The 15,836-nt window shown below is 40.0% G+C and overlaps 1 protein-coding gene across 16 annotated transcripts in view; it reads right to left on the reverse strand.

Moving 5' to 3' along the window:
- Nucleotides 1-311: 311 nt before the first annotated feature.
- The window catches only part of LOC125774848 (forkhead box protein O), a 64,728-nt gene continuing 49,203 nt past the window's right edge, over nucleotides 312-15,836 (reverse strand). For all 16 annotated transcript variants that reach the window (XM_049445173.1, XM_049445169.1, XM_049445167.1 and 13 more), the window contains exon 11: nucleotides 312-4,092. The gene's annotated coding sequence lies outside the window, so the exon portion shown is untranslated. The remainder of the gene's footprint in view (nucleotides 4,093-15,836) is intronic.

Consider the following 15,836-nt stretch of genomic DNA (forward strand, 5'->3'; position numbering starts at 1 on the left):
CGTGTTGATGTTGTGCCATGTGCCAGGATAGTATTTTGCGGGGATTTAAGAGTTTATGCGAGGAGGAAGTTACTCTTTATATAGAAATTAGATGCAAAATAGTTTTCATTTCATGTGATTCAATCATAATCACCAGTGCGAAACATTAGTATGGAGAAGACGACTGCGGAGTTAGTGATTTTGCTTCAACTGACGGAGATTTCAACGAGTGGAGAAATGTGTCAGGAACAATTTACAACGATGTCTTTTTTTTAAATCACACCTTTTTTTACAATCACAACACACAAAAAAACACACACAAACACTTGTAATTTTAAAGTAATAAGTATTTCTAGTTTATTTCAACATTTTTTTCTCGCGTTCCTTTCACAAACTGTTCCTGCTTTCTAGCAAACCGGAAATCACACTTCCCTACAGTGCACTACACTACACACAAGGGGTTTCGATAGGTTTTGTTTTTCTTTTCTCGCTCTCTCACTTGTGTTTGTATCTATTGAAATCCGTCCCGATAACATTCGTCACACATCCAAGGTTGCGTATTTAGCGTTACCAACTACCCTATTACATCCCCCCGTCTTACATACTAGTTTTGCAGCTAATTCGACGCAAAGTTTCAAACATTCCAACATTACCAAACTAAAGTAATTTGTACAAAATGGCGATAATAGTAATTAAAAACAAAACTATAACAGGGATTGAAAGCAAACGAGTAAAAAAAAAGCATAAACACAAAAACGGAAACAAAACCAGTCGTCCGACAGACAGGTGGTAAAAAAAAAGTTAACAATGATCTTGTCAAATGGGGGCTAATTGTTTTGTTTCGTACTGTCTGTAGCACCGCCTTAACCTTGCGCTCGATTTCAATGTCGCACGTATCGAATCACCATTTCTTTTTCTAAGCCATTTAACTTGTATTATCGAGGCTTTCCTGAACACATACGGGGTTTGCTTGTTTTCTTTTTTTTGTTGTTGCGACAATCATTCTCACAGCTCAATCTTTTGTTTGTTGTTTCTTTTTTCATCAAGCCCTTACATTATCCTTAACAAAACACGTTCCGTCCGGTATTGCTGGGAAACTAGTACCAGTTTCGAAGGACATGTTTCTCTATTCAAATGGCATTGCTTTTAGTTGTTTTGCGTATGTTCTGATTTTAGTGCCTTTCCGTTCAATGCTTTCCGCAGAAGTGTGTGTTAGTGTACGTATCAACTAAATTGCACATGAAGCTATATATTTTGTTGCAATTTGCATTGTCATATTTATCATCGAACCTCTGCCAATCAAAACTGGTTGCCTGGGATAAATAGAGCTTACGTGTTGTTCTTTGTATTTTTCTTTCCTGATCATTCGTTTCTACCTTAGATGCCTTAGATATTAGCTGACGATTCTTTACAAGCTCCTTCCCGATTGTTTAACAATATTTTGCAGCTTATCCCTTTCTGACTTTCCGCTAGTTTATGCTACCGAATGAATTTTTCGTTACTGTACAGTGTTTGCATTTGCTAAAACGTAACACAATGTTATCATTGACAGGTGCAAACAAAACAAAGTCAAAAAAAAAACGAACAGCCTTTGGTTGATCGGTATAATCTCTTGAAAGTGATTGTAAGTAGTAGAACAAACATTTTGCTATTCATGTACTGGTGAGCGTAATAGCTCTAAATTATTTTGCAAGCATCGTAAATAAGTGTTTAATTTTTGCTTAAAAGCCTATAGCAGATTCCAAGTATTGTTTTGCATCTCTTGCCAAATTGTTGCTTGAATTAAAGTGTTACAAATTTTAAAACTATTTATTTTTTCAAATTTTGGATTTTTGTTCCTATTTTAAACTGCCTAAACCTAACTTTTAAAACGGTTGCGCTTTCGATTTGTGTTATACACTACTGGATGATCCCCTTTACTTCAAGTTAAACCATACTACACGTGCTCACGCCCTTATTAGTGCACATTTGTTAATTGGATGTTTTTTTTCTTGCAAGTTTTCTTTTTTTAAATTGATTAATTCTTAACGCACTCACACACACACACACACACACTCACATACTCTAAATCGCTTTGCTATGATTATTTTGCTCGTCTTACTTAGTACAGCATATTCCACCATTAAGGATCACACAAGCGGATCTGATGTTGGAATCGATGTTTACTTTACTTTTATGGAAGTATACCTATACGTGTTACTTATTATTCACTAGATTCGCCCTCACCACCAACAGCCATTTATTTATATACAAAGATGTGCGTGCATGCGAGTGTGTGTGTGTGTGTGTGGTTTCTGCTATTCGATCTACTTCCAAAGCGCTAGCCGCCACTATTAGAGCCGGTCGTTACATGTAGCGCGTTTATCATTAAGGGTTCGTTTCTTCTTATAGTAGCTGCTTAGCTATAAACTAGTATACTAGCGAGAAAGAACTACCGAAACAAGCCGGTACTATACAAAACTCTAGATGCTAAATGTGGACACAGGGATAGAGAAAAACTGGCAACAGTTCATTCGGACACAACAGTGTGTTATACTTTCCCTTTTCATGTGTTGCATGCACATCTAATTACGCTTCCCTAATGGCACTGCGATTTATTGAATTATGAACACTACAACGCTAGCTGTACAGTTAGTATGATACACTAAGCTACCACGGTCGCTGGAGCTCGCTGTAGAAAGTTTGGCAACCATTGCCGTGCTGTGTTTCGCAGTGGTCGAATGATGAGAGAGGATGAAACTGTGTCAAAACCAAATGGGGTAAAGCAATTTAAATGCCTCGTCATACTTGTGGCTTTACAAACTTAGATTGAATGTGTTTTGTAGCCAGAAAACAATCAACAAATCACGCAAGGATCTTTCACCCGTCTTATAACCACAATTGATCACATTTATCCCATTCCGTCATCGTTCAAATTGTAACCGATAAAAAGCTTCGCGAAAACGATTTCGCTTTCAAATTTACTCGATCACACGCAACGCTCCCGTTGCTTTTCTTTTCTTTTACTCATCATACAGCTGCGATAAGGATCTTTTTCTTCAAAGAACATTCAAATGATGCTCCGCGGAGCGATTAGCGATGGTGTTCTATAAGTAGTAGTAGCTTGATTCGACTTTGTTTTTTGTCAAAATTATGAGCGGAAAAAAACACAAACAAATCGAGCCTAGTCTAGCGAAACTTATACATACAGTACGCACAGTGTGTGTAAATCTTAACCACCTATATTGTCGTCACTTATTTACATCTTCTTCTCGCAACTACTTACGGATGTTAGCTTACCTACAATAATATTTTAATATATGTGTTTTACGTATTTGATAACTCTAAATACATGTTTTAACATATCGCTTCAAATTACTGTACACGTGGGGTCGCACATTTATAGCACTCAAACATAAATTCAAGAATAAAAAAATAAACAAAAGAAAGTATTAAATTGAAAACAAGGCTAATAAAAGTTCAATTGCAAAATGTACAAGGAAGAAACGGTGGCGCTACATTTGTAAGCAACGCTAGCACCGGAAGGGATCGAACGGAAGTAACAATAGAAATTTAAAAAAAATAACAAACATTTTAACAATGATTTCGGTGTGATGTACACCATTTAAAACAATAATTTCTTCCCATACTCTCTTGCATTTCCCTCCTGATTTTCCCGCAGGTGTGCGTGTGGTTTAATTTGCGCTCGTAAAGCCCTAACTCTTAACTACGCTTTCCAGGCTTAGCTACTAACGTAAGGATAGTTGCGCATGTACTAATTTAGTGCTAACACTACTGGTTCTACTACCATTAGATAACTGTCAGTCAGTACGTTTTGTTTTTTAGCTGACCAACCCTTCACTCGCACACATATATACACACACAGTCACACACTCACACACACATGCTGGCATTGAAAAACATAAAAAATAAAACAAAAGCTTTGCTTCCATTTTCTTTTCAAGTTTGTTTGATAAGCTTTTCGTAATAATACGAAATTGTACGATCGTATCCGTTTTCTCCACTACCTGGATGTTCACGTCTATGAAGCGGTGTTGCATACTTCACCGGAACGGACATCACGTTGGATCGTTGATTTTCGTTCCCTTCAAGCTGAGCTTTTTGGGTTGTATTCTAAAAGGAAAAAAGAAAGCGAGAAAGTTATTAAATGGAGTGACTACATAAAAATATAACGAATAAATATATAACATCGATAGCAAAATGTATTTGGAGCAAACTGGAGGAAACTAATCAATATTATTAACATCAAATTTTATTCTAATTCTTTCAGGGAAAAGGCCACCATAAAATAGTTCCAATCTATGCTCACTATGAAGTGACCACTTGTGTTCGATTACCGATTGCAAGGATGACTTTTACCATACAACGATGGAGGACTTTCAATCACGCCCACTTCACCCACGACACGGCTAAGCTTCCGAACCCGGATGCCTAATCCCTTGTCGATACTTGACACAGGTCAAAGTGTGCAACAATGTGACACTCTCGCCACTCTCCATCAATGGCAGCGTTCCTCATTGAACGTTTCATTCATTGCGGATTATAGCTTCTTCTCAAGTTGCACTTTACGCTCGACGATGCTCGTCCTCGCCTGCAACTGAAACAAAACAAAAAATCGCTTCAGTACGTGACATCCGCGTGTGCCACCTTAATCGCAAGACAAGAAGTACTTTACCAGTGCGCGAAATGAATCGATTGGCACCTCTTATCACACCCTACTTTCACCCCATATAATTCCCCCCCCAATTGTGGACTAACTCGGGATATCTTAGCCCAAAAAGTGATCAACTATCGCGCTATCCTGTTACCTTCGTTCGCTTCGAAAATCACGACAGTGATGATGATGATGAACGAAGTTGCGTCAAATATTCATCTCCGTGTCGATCACCATCAGCATCTCGTTAAAGGATGATGTTGATATCTGACAGTTACGACAGCATTGAATGGGGCACACTTTAAACGAGTGCTTCCGATTGGGTAAAACAAAACCAAAAAAGTTGGTTCATAATGAACCACTGAGCTGAGTTTGGGAAGATTTTGTGTGTTGGCCCATGTGCTGCTGCAGATCGACCACAAAAATAAGAAGGGAACAGGGAGTTAATGTTAAGATGTTTTGTCATTTTTTGTCGATTGCCATCGTGCTAACCGCCCGGGTGCCGGTGGCGCTTGTCATGATCGGGGTGACAGGAATAAGTTTCGATTATGGAATGATTAAATATTCATTCACCTTTCACCAACCGAGATTCGCTTGTGGGAGGATGTAGATGTGTTTTTTTTCTACTCCTTCCTCTCGTCTATACTTTTCCTTTTGTGTGTGTGTGTGTGTGTGTAATGGTCCTTCCCTCATCGCTTCATCAGTCGCTTTAGAAGGCAAAGTTTTCTTCACTCGTGTCGCTTCTAGGGGACTTTTTTCTTCCAACCCACTTGACTTGCTACAACTTGACACGGGGGTTTGATTTTGTTACCAGTTCCCTCGCGCTGATAACACCCATCGGGTTGTCTTGAGGTACCACGAAAAGCAAGCAAAAAGTCCTGGCGGTTAATGAAAGCGGTGTGATAATATCGTTAAGGGAAACATTTTTTTTGTCTGGTGCTGGCAAAAACTTATTGGGTTTCGCTCAATCGCTCATGAAGATTTAATTTGATAGGAATTTTGGCAAATCGGAGCTGACTGTCATTCACCCGTTGACTGGAGAGAGAAAAAAAGATGATGGTTTATAAAAATAGATTAAAATTGGAGTTTTACATTTGTTCGCCCGCTACAGAAAAGACACAGTGAGTTGCGTTGTGGATCGAAACATTCTTTTTGCGAACGGATTTACTAGAATTGTTCGAGGTTTCACACCTATATAATCTATTTGTTGCTATTTTTAATCCAGCAAAGGTTATGGAAATTATTGTACATCATTTTTTCTTTACATTAAAGCCTTGGCAATATTTTATAAACATTTATTTTATTTATAAAGCATTAATATTTATTATAAAAAATGTATCTTACTATACCTTAAATATTCCCGTAATTAAAATCAATTCAAGACACTAAGATCGAGACCTTCAAACATATCAATTTCATATTGATTACAAGGACACAACACACTCTCCTTAACCGTGCCTCATTTTCATGCATTCATAGAGAAAATGACGGAAAAAAACCGTATGACACCATTATGCTTATGCTTATGTCGTTTGCTCTCTTATATGTGTGCTCGCGCCCTTTGTGGTAGCAACAGAAAAGCCACTCGGCCGAAAGAAATTGGCCTCTTCATTACACTAATCGGTCGCATCCATAAAGTGTCGGCAGGACACCATCCCCGCACAAGTGTAGTGCACATAGCAGCAAGCAGTGAACGATACATTCGCCTTCGCCTTTTTTGTGCACACGGTGCAAGGGTACAAATGACCATCATTTCGATTGCTGTGACGTCCGACAGAAGCCTGCGAAGCGTACAAAATGACCGTCCGGAAACGGGGTCGGGTGCAGGGGGGGGGGGGGGGGGGGGTAACTGCGATGAAAGTGAAATGACTCCCGGGGCCCTTTCATTCATACGACAAAAGCCGATCCCGGACACGAATCCCGGGTTGGTGGGGAAAGGGAGCGTGAAAAAGAACCATCGCGGCGCGGATCAAGACGAAAGAAGAGCAGAAAACTGCCCCCAATTGATACAATAGGAAACGTATACAATTATTTATCCTTCCACCAGCGAGTGGATTCCAGCACCGAACCCAAGCATCCAGGAGTTCACGAGCTTCCTGACATCCTTTCCTAGCCAGTGGTATGTGCAAAAGAGCAAGTGTGGTGCTAAGTTGAGCATCTGATTTCCGCCCGATTTACGCCCTGAACCATGAAACGGGCATCCTGCTAACTGCAAACATTTATATTAGATCCAATTGATTCTTGGTCTCCGCTTTGCCAATTGTCCTTCGGAATCGCAGAGCTGCAGTACTTCAATGTGTACCAGTGTGAAACGACCCAGTCTGCTCGGGAAGTCCGTCCGTCCGTCTGTCTGTCGGTCTGTCGGAACATTCATCCTGCATCATCTTCCTTGTCCCGATATCTTCACATTGTCCCGATCTGGTGTACGATGTTCTTGGTACATTCGGTGAAGCAAATTACCGTCAACCGTTTGTCGATTCCGATTCCGGTGGGGGGTACTCTCTCTACTACAATTTCTACTACTACTACCACTACAATTGGACGTGTAGTTTTCTTTCTACAAACTGTGAAGACATTGCTTCTGAGGACGACCACACAAAAACTGGGAACACGCTTAACACCCGGGAGGAAATAGAGGGAAAAAGGCAAGCAAATTGGTCATTGAGCAGGAGAAACAGCATCGATTTCGTTGCTTCATCTTCGATGGCATTATTGAGTGGCTTATCTCTGCTTGTTGAGACTTGTGTGTGATGGTTTTGTGTTATGTCTGTCGGTTGTACCAAAAGTTTGTTGATCTTTCAACGTGAGTCGTGAGGATAAAGGCAATAATGTTCATGAAGCGAATGCGTTTTCACATTATTTTGCAAAAGACCTTGATCTCTTGGTATCGCAAAAAAACCATCATTTAGGACAAATTTGTCGAGCAAAGTTCTTTTACAAGTTAAACTTTTTTTTATTAAGTACAACTTTCAAACTAACATGAAGATTATTAATATAAATATAGTAGTTTGATAACTAGTGCAGTAAATGGAATTTAAATAAATAGTCTTTAAAGTCTTTTTTATTCACGCAGTTCAAGAGGCAAAACATCAGTTACCTTACGGAACCATTTAAGGCTGCTAAATATAACAAAACTGCATCGAATCGCTTAATACTATTCGCTTTTCCTCGCTCTCTCTCTCTCTCTAATTCGTGAAACCACAGCAATGAAACTATTCAATGGAATACTTCCTTCCAGTGGCTGCAAGGAAGCAGCAGCAGCAGACACGCTTAACCAAAGTTGTTCACAAGCACTTGGCACCGTAATACGACTGGTAAGGAAAGCGCTTACACCACCACGAAGTATATATCAATGAACGCCAACGTGTTTGGAGGGCAAACAGCAACACAAGAAAAAAGTAGGAAAGCATTAGAGAAAAAGATGCCCTAGGATGTGAGAGGTGAAGAAGTTGAAAAGCATAATTTATATCATCACACTTTCACGCTCGCACACATCGGTTCCATCACTGGAGGCCAAAGGAAAATTTCGCTCGAAATCGTTTTCCTTTCATGTCGCATTTAACGCTCGCTTTTCTTGCTTTTCCTTAAGCGTAACAACAACAAGCAAAAAGAAATCCTACGTCCATATTTGTTGCGTTAGAAACTTGCTGTCCCAAGGACGTTGCCTCCAGGGAAACAGTGGAAACATCCCGTCCAATAATTTCGGTGGCCATACGATGCAGTAATTGGGTAGTACGGGCCCGCTAAGCGAACAGCAATTCAATGAATCATTTTGAATTTTCCACTCGGACAAAACGCTTGTGGAGCGAGCCTGGGAAGGAGAGTTTTTATTTCCTTCGGCTTCACTTTTTCCGATTTCAATCTTGTATTGAAATTCTGAACCGTTGGGAGAGAGACGCGGAACAAAGCAACAAGTAAATGGGCAAAACGGTTTGTTGGTTTCTTTTTTCGGTTCTGTTGCGCTACGATGTTAGTTTTTGGGAAGGCAGGCGCAGATATCACGAAAGGACACCAATGAAGTGCTGAAATTTTTGTACTGTTCGTACTGTTCTTTGTAATCGTTTGTACAAGGCGGGGGAATAAGTGATTGCGTTAATAGCTGTAATGTTTCCATTGTTTGGAAGACTTGGATATCCTTCGTACCTATTACCGTCCAATAATTGTTGTCCATTTTCAATTGAAAAGACATCAGATCATTTAGACGAATATTTGTCAGGACACAATTCCATGATTAGGCCAAGATCAAGCTTAGTCTTGTCAATTCTTATTGAAATCAAATTCATTTGTACAAGGTTTTTAAGCTCCTTCTTGTCCCAGTACTCTATGTCTAAAACTAATCTTACTCGATAAGCATGATTTTCGGAAGATGATTACACGGAGATATGTCTGTCAACGTTGCGTCAAATATTTTCCAACGGATAAGTGTCCAAGAGAAAAGTTTTTCATCAAAAGGCTGCAAGAAATTCTAGACCTAGAATTCTAGAACTTGGAAATCTCAGTTTACCAAACAGGAAAGTAGCCTAAAAGTTAGCCTAAAAGTAGCCAATTGTCTGCATTTGATATCTACATAATTTCCTTAATAACACAAAAAACTACCATGGAGCTGTGTGCTTCAGAATCACATCAAAACACCAACTACTCCATCTCCGTCTGTATTCTACCATAACTACAATACAAAAAAAAAACATTTTCCAAATCTGAAACTGTTGCTCGTATAAAGCTGAAGCTGGAATGTTTCACTGTTTCGGGTCGTCAAAAATCTGCCAAACATTCACAGAAAAGGGTTTGTTAGCATTTCCCGAGGCGCATAAAACTTTACTACTTTGCTCGCGGGCCAAATACGGCTAGTTTCACTATCAGCAGGACATTATGCTTATGAGCGGAATATGTCAACTGGAAAAAAAATGTCTGTCTTTATAGGCTTCGTAAAAAGGAAGAAAAAAAACCGCCTCGGATAGGCGCCAATCCATTTCAACTCGTGTCTGGGTCGTATCGTGTCTGGGTCTAGATAAGGATAGTGAAGATGATTGGAAAATAAAAATGTACCACCATCAATGAATGATAAAGACATAAAAAATGGTTCCAAATCATACATCAACGAATTTCGGGAGCTTAAAGTTTGTCTCGTTTACATTCGCACGAGTCCGTTACACTCCTCAGTAACGATCTCCATCGGCGACAAACATTTGTGTACACGTCAAAGCGGTGAAGCGTTTTATTGAATCAAAAGTGATTTAAACTTTTCTTTCCTTCTTTTGCTGCCGTACGTGCGTGGCGACAGCCGGCAGGCCTTAAATCTCGTCCCATTCCGTTTGAAAATTCGACTGTTTATTGACTTCGTTATCATCATCAGCCGTCTTTCGTTGTTTGGTCGAGCTGGAATGGTCCCTCGCTTGGATTAGGAAAAACCGGTCCGCCTTTCAGGAATGATTCCACAATGTATGTCCTTGAGAAGAATTTTCACTGTCACAGTGAAGGAATTTAACCTCCGACTGCTTCTTCGCCAGCTGCACTCACAAGAAGCGGAGATCAGGAAAAAGTCTTTCTTGAATTTGAATTTGAAATTCCATTTTTTTTTATTGTGGCAACATTATTCTTCAAAAGCCTGCGGCGACTGTGTCCTCACGAACCGGCACCGGTCTCCATAACGTGCATTAAGTTTTTTGACTAATTTGATAAATGCTCCCGCTTACCGGTGACAGATTGTCCTCCTTGCGGTGATTTAATTATTTCGGAACCGACTTATCACGATCACGGTCCCATAGCGTCCGAATGCGAGGAGCAATGTGTCACAAACAATTCGCGGCTGGGGGGAAACAAAACCACTTGCTGCTTAGTTGCTGGGAAGAGTCGTACTGCCTCGGGAGTTTATTAGCAATGCAGTGGGTGACATTTTGCATACAAATTGGTATGCCCGTAAGTTCAGGCATTCTGGGGATGAACGGGGGGTGGGGGTTGGATTGGAACAGAAGAAGAAACAGAATTTCATAAAAATCCCACGACCTTTTCCCAGTGCAAAGATGCTGATAACGGTGGGTGATTAGGTTGGGAAGGAAGAAGCGTCTTCGTGCCGGGCACGCGTACGGTGATGATTGTTCACGTTATGTCAATCAAATTATTCCATTATTTCTTTGCCCTGTCGAACCATCAAAAGCAGCACGTGTGTCTTGGGGAGCTGGCAAATGGAAACTTGTACCGGTGAAAGGAAGAATTAATTTAACGTCCAATTTGGCAGATGAATTGATCGTTTTGATGTACATTTTGCACAGCCATTTAGCACCGTTTGAAATCTCGAGAATGGGGGAAAAAACGCTCAGTTAATACCATCAATGTCATGTTTACGTTGATGTGACTTATGTTTTAAATTGTTTTTGTTACGAACAATTAAAATTAAAGAAATTTGCCCACATTCATTTGAAAGAGATCACAATCCAAATTAGTTGTCGATTTTCAAGGAAAATTGTTCAAAAAAGAAATAAAAAAGTATGTTATGTGTAGTAGTAGAAATATTGGAGAATGATTTACTGTAAAACTAAGTTCAGACGTTTCAGCCGTTCAAACGTTTCGATGCGGCTCAAAGTGAAAAAAAATTAGCAAATTAATAAATAATCTCAAATATTCAACATCCTCTCTTGATTACGTATTTCGTATTTATTGTGCGCATTTTCTGACATCATCATCATGCTAAACGCCATATAAACCGTCCGCTTATGTTGTCATAAATTTTCGGACATTCAAAGTAATAACCCTATCAAAGGTATTAACCATCCCTCTGCATAGTGTCTCTGTATTTTAATAATATGCACACTGCGCTCCAATAAAACATATCAATAAAACCATGACTTTCATCGCGTATGATCACTTTCACATCGTGAAAAGATGAAAAGCTACACCACACGACACGACATCTCAATTCATTGCATGATTTCCGAACCATGGCATAGTTACTAGCCAATGTGCATGTTTAAGTGCTTGTCACCAGCCCATCATTTCTATGGAGGAATGAAATATTTGCAAGAAGAAAAACAGTGGAACCACATACGATCATAACCATACTTCCAAGGCCGGGGCACAAACTTTCGAAACGTTCTTTTACTGCTTTTGCTGTAATGGTAAAGTTCGTTATTGTACCCACTTAACGGTTGACTTATTGCTCGGCTCGGTGTACAGCACACAAGTTCAGTTTTATCTTGTTGTGGCCGCACGAGATCTGATCATTTCATGCTTCATCTTGCAAAAACCTTGTTGCCCCGGTTTGGGGCGTCACCCAAGCCGGGGTCGGGCCGGGAGTCGTAAACTTTACGAGCATGATTTTATCGTTGAACAAATTTAAAATGAATAAAATAAGAACGAAAAGTACTGCCTTCGGGTGTAGCGGTTGGGTGTCCAACCTTTGCAAACGGATTGAGAAGGTGCAAACATTTTCTTTGCCTGTTGCTGGTGGATGGGTCAAACAGTTCAAACGATTCGTGATAAATGCAAAGGAAAAAAGGTGTTAAGCTTCCCTTTGCTCCGTCTCCGTCGGACGTAGAACCGTTCTGAATTGATTCGTGAAAGAAAAAAAGGAATCCTAATCCGTTGTAGTACAGCAAAACAAAAAAAAAAAGCAAGATATTAACCTGACCTTTCGTGAAGCATTTTCTCCCCTCCCACACACAAGTAGGAACGATGAAAGCTGTCACCGAAACACCGAACACTCCGACACTTCCGACACGGAGAAAAATCGTTTCTGACACAAATTTGCCACTAGCATAAGCAGATCGGCTTATGTATGTGAACACACAATAGAAGCAGCGCCACAGCATTGTGAAAGAATAAAAAATCAAATGGAGATGGTTGGTGTTTCTCAGGACGAAACAAAAAAAGGAAACGGATTCATCTTCAGAGCATGGATATTATGACGTGCTTACAGGATACTCAACTCTTATTGCGTTGATTTTTTTTTTTGCACTCCGCCATTATTCGCATATCTTTTTTGTTCTATTCCCTGCTTGGGAAGGGAAAAGATTGCCTCTACACCCTTGTTTTGTGTGTTTCCCAACAATCTTTTCCCACGTTGCGTATAGCAACTGCTTGCTATCAACTCAACGATAAAATAAAGAAGGCACAATCCTTCGCAACCACTGCGACAGTCCTTTGACTCCACATTGAAAAGGGGTGAAGGATGACAGATAGATAGATAACAACGACCGGGAGAAGTATACAATGATTTATACGCTTCTAGACTCCAACAAAATCGGACGGGACTTACGAACATTTGGCAAATATATGAAGTAGCGATTGTCTCGTTTTTGAAGATGAAGAAAAAAAAGAATTTATTAAGATCAAATGATCCTAGATATCCAGTTAGCTGTCGTGGATAACTCAAATGGACCTTTATAATTTATTCAACGTTTTTTGATTAATTTGTAGAAAGCAAACGGAATACAAATATAAAATTTTAGCAATATAGAAAGACAATTTAGATCAAAAAGCAATCAACACTTGTTGCACGATAGATAAAAGAAAATCGAATCGAAAAACTACCCCAACATAAGAGCCAAACATGTACTCGCTCCAATATAAAACAAACATTCCACAATCCAAAAAGGATATAGAAAAATTGCGAACCGTTATCAGGGTTGAAAACAATCTGTAAACAAACACTTATTTTGTTGCCATGTCGTACATCTTTCTTGTTCCGCATTCATTTCCACGCTTTTCCACCATATCGGCAGCCAGATATCTGAGAGATGAATGGCGGAAGCAACAAGCGCAACAAGTAGGACCGAAAAAAAGACAGCAACATAAAACCCTTTTCGCATATAAACAAAACGAAAAAAGGGGCAACTTATGGCAAGCTGCAAACAATTGCAAACAAACAGGGACCACACGTGCGCAGTGATTTGGGGGGGGGGGGGGGGGGGGGGGGATGGCGTGGGAGTGAGTTTTGATTACCTCATTCGCGTTGCATTCGCGCGGTGCAACAAATGGGTTAATTTTGGTATGCAAAAGGGGTTTTTGATTGGTGTGTTACCCCGAAATGCCAAAAAGTGTGTGCGTTCTGTGTGGTATGTTATGAATAAATTGTGTGATAGTTTCTATTTTTAAAATTAGTTTATTCATCGACTTTCGGGTGTGTTTTTTCTTTGGGGTGGCAGTTGGAGTACGTGCGATATATCAATTTTAGATGGAAATCAGCTCTATTTTGCCAGTTGTAGAGCAAACACTGCATTGCCTTTGGTGGGACTAAATTAAAGTTTTCTATTACAAGTTTAACTACACATAAAGCTAAACATGATCGAAAAGTCCTCGTTCGACTTTTAAAAAGAAATAAACAAAAATTAGGAACTCCCTATTGCTAGGGGCATCCTCTTATCTTTGCTCTTTCAGCGTTGTGCTCACATGGAAACATTGTTAAATGTAAGAAAAATATGCCCTCCCTTGTACGCTGCCACTTTTTCCCACCGTGTACTGTTTAATTAAAATATCAAAGTACTTTGGTGCGTTGCCTCCGGATAAAGAAGCACCTGAAGCGATGCTTCTCTCGTTTGCACGTAATTGAGTCGTTTTTTAATTAATCTCTTTAGCACACTTTGCGAACCGCCGCGGTGATGTGCTGCCGGTTTTTTTCGTGGCAACACAAAAATAGTACGGCGCCCATGTTGCTGCTAATGCCGGAAAATTGGCACACGTACAGCGGTCAGGTACACATGTGATACATATATTAGAAAACCACACAAGGCGCACAAATCAAAGCACGAAGGCTCACCTTTCAAAGCATCCTGAAGCATAAAGAATTATCTTGCATCATAGGTAGCAGGAGGGGGGGGGGGGGGAGAAAATGTCGGAAGGAAGCAATTTTCCCGGCAGCGTAATTTGGTTTGGGCGTCTTAAGATGTGACTAAAAAGAAATCGAGCCGAAAATGTGGGGCCTCATTTAAAGGTGAGGAAGCATTACCGTCAGTAGCCCGACAGCGTATATGATGCGGAAGAAAGTAGATTATTCAGCGTGACAAGGGAACGCTTTACATACGGTTCATTAAGGGCCACCTTTCCCATCTCGTCGTAGCCAGTCAGCCTGATTTAGATGATACTCTTGACGTTTTTTAAAAGTCTTCTCGGAAATCTAACCCAGAGAGCACTTGTTGTAAATTCAATTGGCTTCAATGTAGTATTGTACAGAGACAGGTGCGTCTCGGTCATGACAATAAGTAGTACCAGGAGCTGATACTATTTGTGAAGTACTTAAAAGGAAGCAAGAAACATTAAAAGCGTCGGTTGCCGAAAAAAAATTTACATTCATGTAGAATCGTTTAATGATGAAAATGTTAATGCAAAAAAAAACAAAAAAAAAAACATAATGTTTTTATTTTAGCTAAAAAGCTTAAACAGTCAAGCACAGGCCGACATATGTCTCTGGTAAAATTCATACAAGATACTCAACAGTTTAAGGAAAAACTGCCAAATGCCAAAAATACCATTCCATTGTAAAATATTAGAAAAAGTCGTCTAGTCGTCTGGACTTACGTTTCCAAAGAAACTTAAAAAAAACTTCAAAAAATTATGTAGAGGAAAAGTAATTCCTACAATAAATAATTCCACCTTATAAATGGCAATTCGCTTCTGAACAAATGCAATAGAAAAAGAAATTTTCAATTCAAGTCTAACAAACATTCGCGTCGTCTTATATTATGCATATAGATGCACATCATGTTTTTCGCTAGATGAAGCGAAACGAACTCTTGTCGGAAATATCATCCCCACGCAGGGAAGGAAAATTAAGAGAAAACAGAATCAGCAACAAAAAAAAATCCATAATCTTGTTCGCAGCACTCCAACGAACCGTATGCCTTGTTAGCGCCACAGTTATTACAACCTCTAGCAGAAGAGCTTCATCATCCATCGCATCCTTGGCAATCGCTCTCACCAACATACGGACCAGTTCATACGGTACCGAACACACAGTCCCCCTCCTTTCCCCTTCCCGTTTCCAGTGTTGGTTTGATGAAACATAATTTCTTGCATAATTTATACTAATCGCCAATCCGTATCCTTCCAGCTCACTTGTTCACGACTCACCGGCTCATTCGCAACAGTCTCGCTGAAAAGATCAATCAGCGCACAGCGGGCGGGAATGCTTCTAGCCGGTCGGAACCGTTTCCTCTTCGATGCGCTTTCAGTGCGCGCACACAGCACCGCCGACGGGTAATGAGATGCCGGC

This window comes from Anopheles funestus, chromosome 2RL, assembly GCF_943734845.2.
Source record: "Anopheles funestus chromosome 2RL, idAnoFuneDA-416_04, whole genome shotgun sequence".
NCBI classification, from domain to species: Eukaryota; Metazoa; Arthropoda; class Insecta; order Diptera; family Culicidae; genus Anopheles; species Anopheles funestus.